The sequence below is a fragment of the Chanos chanos genome, chromosome 8 (genome assembly GCF_902362185.1).
Source record: "Chanos chanos chromosome 8, fChaCha1.1, whole genome shotgun sequence".
Classification (NCBI taxonomy): domain Eukaryota; kingdom Metazoa; phylum Chordata; class Actinopteri; order Gonorynchiformes; family Chanidae; genus Chanos; species Chanos chanos.
In genome coordinates this window covers 29,980,183-29,987,515 of record NC_044502.1, presented here as the reverse complement: position 1 = coordinate 29,987,515, position 7,333 = coordinate 29,980,183, and the positions used below count along the sequence as shown (strand labels likewise).

At 38.3% G+C, this 7,333-nt stretch overlaps 1 pseudogene; it reads left to right on the top strand.

Moving 5' to 3' along the window:
• The first annotated feature begins 5,356 nt into the window (after window positions 1-5,356).
• LOC115819552 (phenylethanolamine N-methyltransferase-like) lies at window positions 5,357-6,576 on the top strand (annotated as a pseudogene).
• Window positions 6,577-7,333: the final 757 nt, after the last annotated feature.

Below are 7,333 nucleotides of genomic sequence, written 5' to 3'. Positions count from 1 at the left end.
CCTTGGGGCCTGGACAGCTTGCCATCATCAAGGGAAAAATGACTTCCCAAGTTTATCAAAGTATCCTGCAGTATAATGTGAGGGTGGCTGTCTGCCGGCTGAAGCTCAGTAGAAGTTGGGTGATGCAGCAGGACAATGACCTTTAACATCAAAGTAAATCTACGACAGGATGGCTTCAAGAAAAGAGAATCCACCTCTCTGAGTGGCCCAGTCAGCGCCCAGACCTGAATCCAATAGAGATGCCGTGGAATGACCTCAAGAGAGCTGTTCACACCAGATATCCTAAGAGTATGGCTGACCTGAAGCAGTTCTGTAAGGAAGAATGGTCCAAAATTCCTTCTGAACGTTGTGCAGGTCTGATCAGCAGCTACCGGAAGCGCTTGGTTCGACCAGTTATTAAATCCAAGGGTTCACTTACTTTTTCCACCAGCACTGGGAATGTTTAATGGATGTTTCCAGTAATGACATGAAATATTATAATTGTTTGTGTGGTATTAGGTTAAGCACATTGTGTTTGCCTATACTTGTGACTTAGATTTAGATCAGATCACTTTTTATGACCGATGCAGAAAACTAGATCATTCCAAAGGGTTCACGTACTTTTTCTTGCCACTGTGTATATATATATATATATATGGTTATGAATCTGTGTTATGAATCTATGATATATATATATAGTAGATTAATAACACAAGGACCAGTCTTATGTACTTGTGATCTTTATTCTTTCTTGCATGATGGATTCAGATGAATTCATTGCTACTGCTCAATAGTACATAAATTTACAATTTTGTTTGGTCTCATTTTTGTCAAGTTGACAAGACTTCCTTACCTCAGTTATGTTTATTTATTGCTGTCTCTCCAAAGATGGTACCATTTCATTTCCCTACTATTTCATGCCATTTTTCATCTTTTGGTGTATAAAGGAGGAAATTCTTTAGGCATCTGTTGTGACTGTTGCTGCTGGTATGAAAAGAGACTTATCACTACCCCTTTTGCTCATTATTTCTGTATGTTATACTATACATCTGTTTTTTTGTTTGTTTGTTTGTTTTGTTTTTGTTTTGTTTTGCTTTTTTCTGCCAACACTTGGCTAATGAGCCATTCAACAACAAAGAGCTCTGGTTGCTATGCTGCCCAGTGCAGTGCTGACTTCCTCTGGGTTTCCCCACAGTCTTGAACCAGATGAGACCAGTGAGAGATCCATGACAGAGATGACAGGTATTTTTTTTTTTTTTGACAGAGCAAGACATCTCTGGCAGCTTTTGCAGGGTCTGACTGCAGCTCTCCACTCTATTTAGGGTAGACGATTAATGTCAGGAACGTCACTTTTCAGAGCACAAACACTCAAGCCTTTCATGTTTTTTCAGTGCCCAAAACTGTTGCCATGCCAACATTGCAATTCCATGGTGACGACTTCAAGCCTTTCTATCTGGCTCTCTGCTGTTCCAAACTCCAGTAGCATTTTTTTCTCTCTGCACTAGCATCCCCTTGACTTGACATTTCTACTTGGCATGTCAGGATTACAGGAATCGAGATTCATAACATTAAAAATCAACTGGATCCACTGCCTTCTTTGTTGAGTGAATAGTACAAATTAGGCATACATGCAGTGTATATACAACATGCACTTACCAGGTCTTATGTTTCACAACTTGTGGTCAGGTGGTTTAGTCTTCAGCTGCAAAATTGCTCTTTTTCAAAATTACTCTGTTCTTAAGGCTTCACTGTTGTGTTTATACCACTGCTGTTCTACAGGTTTCATCTCTGTAAACCGCTAACAGCCCTTATCTTAAAATCAAAACAGAGGACAGTGTATTACCTCTACCTACATACATAGTATAAGCCTATGTACATATATAATGCTAGCCTTGTGAGACTCAAAGAAGCTTCAGGCCTGGTGGTTTGTTAAATGTAAAAAAGTTATTACACATTCACTATCACACCATTGTTAAACGCAGAAAGAAACACATGTTGTAAACATTAGCAGCATTATTGAGGTTTGTAAGGTGTGTGTGCATGTGTGTGTGTGTGTGGGGGGGGGGGGGGGTGTTTGCATTTATATTCATTTATATATAATTGTATTATATTCTTTGATTAGAAGAAGTATCTCCAAAATTTAAAAATATTTCACACAGTCAGTTAACAGTGAAAATGATGCCATCACTGATTAAATGTTATGTTTTACTTGAACATGTTCTCATTTAAGTATGATAAGTTTTAAATTTAAATAACAACTATTATTTTTCAGATTAAATGTAGGATACATCTGAGAGTATGGAAAAACTGCGCCGGAAAAGTCACGTTGTTGGAACATCTGAAATTCTATACTCAGCTTAAAACCACACTGAATATAAACAAAGGAGAAACTATCTTTGTACATGCTGTAATCAAACACTGTTACCAAGTCAGTATTACTGGGAGAAACCCAAACCACAGTGTATTCAAGGAACCTTTTTTCCTGATAAATTCACTTTCTTGTTGTCCTGTTCTCTTTTTAACAATATCCACTGGGTGAGTCACAAGAGCAAAGGTAACAGTAACAGTAACACCTCTGGTTCTCAGAATGATTCTCAAGCCTGTGGCCAAACTGCCACACAAGCCCCTCAGTCCTTCCCAGTAACGTGATCCTTCACTAACACTAACATAAGTCCACATGTATATATGGATATTTGTTTTCCTCTCACATAAAAAATACAAAATTAATGTTTGAAAAAGTAGTCTGGCTAAGAGGTTACTTGATTTTGCATTGGGGATTTTGGGCAGATTTTAATAAAAATACTTGGAACTTCACTGTCAGAAACACTGATATGTGGAAGGTACTAATTTCATTTAATTTTGTTTGTTTAATGCTTTCAGTTAAAAAAAAAAAAGCTTCAGGGTGTTTAAAGTAGAATCAATGAACAGTACGGAGTGCACACGCCTGTGGCCAAACTGACACACCAGTCCCTCGGTTCTTCCTGCTAAAATGAGTCTTTTAAATTTTAGGTTACATTTTAATTTTTAATAATGACATTTGGCACATGTAAAGGTGGGATACAAGATATCTAGGGCTAAGTCCTTAGCTGTGGTTGAACATTGAACATTTTGAAAAAGATATTTGAAAGAAACAAATTAGCAAGAACGTAGCAACAGACCTGTGTGCTAAATACAAAAATATGTAAAATTCTTTGTGTTATTTACAAGCATTTGGTGGCGGTTTTTGTAATCCTGTACTGCACAATTACTACTGTTTTCTCCATGTGGTTAATAATGTTTGCCCATCTCCCTTTGTTGTCTCAGAGAATTATATGTTGTGGTTGTCAGATTTTGAGCAAGACACTGATGCACGTATGGATCTCTCTTATATTGACAAGCTCTGGCAGTAGCTTGTATGGTATAAAATATTTTAAAGAGATGTTGCCTTATTTTTTATTCCCTCTTTTGGCACTAGTTTGGCAGTGTGCTTATTTTATTTTAAATAGCCATTAAGATTCAATGTATTCAACAGTTATTAGGACTTACTTGTCCATTCCACATGCATTTTTGCTGTGGGTCCTGGATGTGGGAGTTTAAATTCCACAATAAGATACTTTTAAAAATCATTTTTATTTTAAATTTGATACCGTGTTTATAAAACTAACCAACAGTTCGTGCATCACAAAGCAATAAAAATACAGGCAAAATTTAACCTCTTAACACACACCATTATTTCATAATATATTTATTTATTTATTTATTTTACCAGAACAAGATTTTCTTTACAAAAATGACTCAAGTGACTTCTAAAAATGGTATTGCAATGCACCTAGGCATTTAACACTCATTCTAGAAACAAACATAATCTCTGTTTTTCAATAAAACTGTCACCTGATGTCATTTGCATAGTCCACTGAAGGGCAGTTGTTTTCCTGTTACTTTGGTAAACATTTGATTCAGCCCTAGCAACTTACAATAGGAGTGAAATTTACATTTACAAGAAAATGACCAACTGGCAGCTGGTGATAAGAGATTAATAGAGTTAGATAAGAAGCACTGGTCAACTACCCATGAACTAGCAAAAGAAAAAGAGAAAGGAAAGAAAAAGGCCAAATTTGTTTAAATATTAGATAACTGCTGAGGCCAGATTAATTACAATGAGAGATGTACTGTAAATTCTGTAAGTTGTTTTCACTTGTTGGACATATATATTCCATACTGTATTATTTTTTTAGTGTTAGCAGCTACTTTGTTAGTATTTAGTCATGTGGAGATGCAACTGCGAGTGTATTTCCAGCTAATTCAAGTGCGTTCGAGGCAAACTGTTAACAATGTGCATTCGGAATGTTAAATCAGTTTAATGGTTGTCTATTTCATTTGTTATGTAAAACATTAGTGAGAGGATTCCATTAAAAACATGATGTTGTACATTCAGTGCATTAGAACGGTAGCGCTGTTCATTTATTCCTGAAGACTAAAACAGATGTGACTGACTTGTAGACTGCAGTATAGTCACATCGTAACCGCCAAGATTGTACTGTTTGTTAGAATCTTTACTGTAACGCATTGTTTGGTTATATTTGTACTATTGGGCAGAAACTGAAGGACTTTTTACTTTGCAATATGTGGGCTAAGAAATGTTTCAGTGATTCTGAGGTTAAACATTGCACAGACTCTCCCCATGTCCCCCTATTCTCTCTCTCTTTCTGACCCTTTCTATCATTTTTCACCCTTCCTTGACCCTTTCTATCACTATCACTATCATTCACCCTCTCTGTCCCTATCCCCTTGATCCTAGTTCTCCCTTTTATGGCCCAAGCTTCTCTGCTTTCAGGACCAATGCACACCAATTCACTGGGTTCAGGTTCTGAAATCAGGTTATGGTCACAGCTAAGTGATATTAGTCTAATATTCACAGTGAACTGTTAACCAAAATTTCCCTAAACCATTGGCATGACAGTACATATTAATAATTTGTGTTACTTCTACAACCCATTATATAATTTATTTCCTTTCCTTTAGACCACAACATAGCATCTATATTGTTCATGTTGGCTAAGCCTGAGTTTGAATCCTGTGCATTGCTGTGCTACCCAAATCCTTACCAGTAAACCCTTAAACAGCATTCTGACTCCAGGGGTGTTCTTACCGACACATCATGGTGACACCACAATACCTGATCCTCACCTGTACAGTCCTTTATCCAGTTACTAGTTTCAGTAGTACCTGAGGTCAGAGAGGCACAAAACCTGATTGTTATTATTTGAACTGTTGGACAGAGGGGAATCTCGATCTCTGAGGCTGCAACGTCATAAAGTAAACATCTTGAAGCAAGTTCATACAAGTATAAATATGTCAAGGAGATGTTTTGTCCAGCAGAAGCTTGCAGATTCATAGGATGGAGGGACAGAACGGAAGGGAAAGAGCCGGGAAAGAAAAAGCATTGTCCGAGGCCGAGCTGAAGGCAAGTTACCAGCATTTTGATCCTGCAGTGTAACTGCACTCCACCACGTGCCAGCTTTGACAACAAAGACAATGTCGTACCATGGAAACTTGGCCTGCTACACAGGGCTTTCACTGAAGGTACATTCTCTCCTCTATGTCTCTTTCTCTCCCTTCCTCAAACATCTCTTCCATAGTCCCTGTCTCCCCTTTCCATCTGCCCACTTTAAGTTGTTATGCTGCCATAACTTTTTGGACTCTTTTACTTTTTCACATTTAAAATCTCTTTCTCCCATTCTCTCTCTCTCTCAGGTGATGTGAATGGGGACATTCTGGTGGATATAGGTTCTGGTCCTACTCTCTATCAAGTGATGAGCGGCTGTGAGCGCTTTCGTCGTGTGATCCTTTCTGACTTTGTGGAGGCGAACCGCAGGGAACTGCAGAACTGGCTACAGGGCAAGAGTAACAGTCTAGACTGGACTCCTCTCTTTCAGCATGTCTGTAAACTGGAGGGGAGAAGGTGAGACTCAAAATGCACCCTTATCTGTACATTATTAATGCATATTTCACCATAAAGTAAGAGTTTCAGGGTTGCTTGGAAAGATTAGGTTGCCAGCAACTCCTGTAAAAACAGTTTCATTCACGAACTGAACATCAAAAAATAGATCATGTCATGAAAAAAAATCTACCAACCAACTGATAGACCTCTCCTGATTGAGAACAGTTTTTTTCTTTAGCCCTGATGCATGGAGTGAGAAAGCACAGCGTCTTCGATCCGTGGTAACCGACGTGTTACCCGTTGACATACACCAACCTCACCCGTTACCTCCAGAAGCCTTGCCCCCATCTGGAGCTGACTGTCTGATCTCCTGCTACTGCCTGGAGGCTGCTAGTCCTGACCTGGCTTCCTTTAACAGAGCTCTGGGTCACATCTCCAGCCTGCTTCGTCAGGGGGGCCACCTCCTGCTCATTGGAACCCTGGTAATTTCTTTCTAATACCCAGCACCAGAGGTGCGTATCCCCGTGATGTGCCTGGATGAGGCTCAGCTGTGTTCCAGCCTGAAGAACTGTGGCTTCCAGCTGCAGGACCTCAGTGTTTACTACCTACCACAGGACATGCAGAAAAATACTGATGATGCTAGGTCCATGTTCTTTGTGAAAGCTAAGAAACAGTAGGCATAGGGAGAGTAAAGAAAAAGTTTAGTGGAGCAGGCTTTAGATTGATAAATAACCTTTTACATACAATATATGTTTAGTCGGACCTGGATGACAGAATAAGTTCACAGAATTAGCCAAAAATGAAAGAAAAAGCAGAAGAGGCTTACCTTACTTCATGACCAAATTTGAAGCATGCTATGGTTTGAAGGGAATTCATTTGTTTTGATTATTTGCATTGCAAGTGTTACATGTGGAGGGTATTTAAATAAATGACGAGAACTGAAATGAAGATGTAAAGATCTTGAACACAGTTGTCCACTGTAAATGGAATACAAAAATATGTGACATTCAGTAAAATAGAACACAAAATATATTAAGTGGAGGGACAGGTCAAGTTCTGTGTATGGATGCTGCAGGTCTCTAGATCAATATCTTGAACAAGATACGTGCTACTGATTGAGTGGCTCTCTGATATATTATTTAAATATATCACTAGATTTATGACAAGCTTACACGAGGTATTGATTTGTTGGTCTAGTTTGACATCTTAAATAGATACAGTATTCCTGGAAAACACTAAGCAAATGTGGAACCTGCACAAGATTTTTACTAAGAGTGTCCTTCATGTGTGTAATGCAGAATTCTTCTTGAATGCATGCATCTAAATGGCATATTTAAAATCAAGACCAACTGAATTATTTTTTTTTTAAAATCTTTCACATAAATACCAAAGCCCACAGGTTTTTTGAGGAATGTATGTAATATGTTTCTTTTA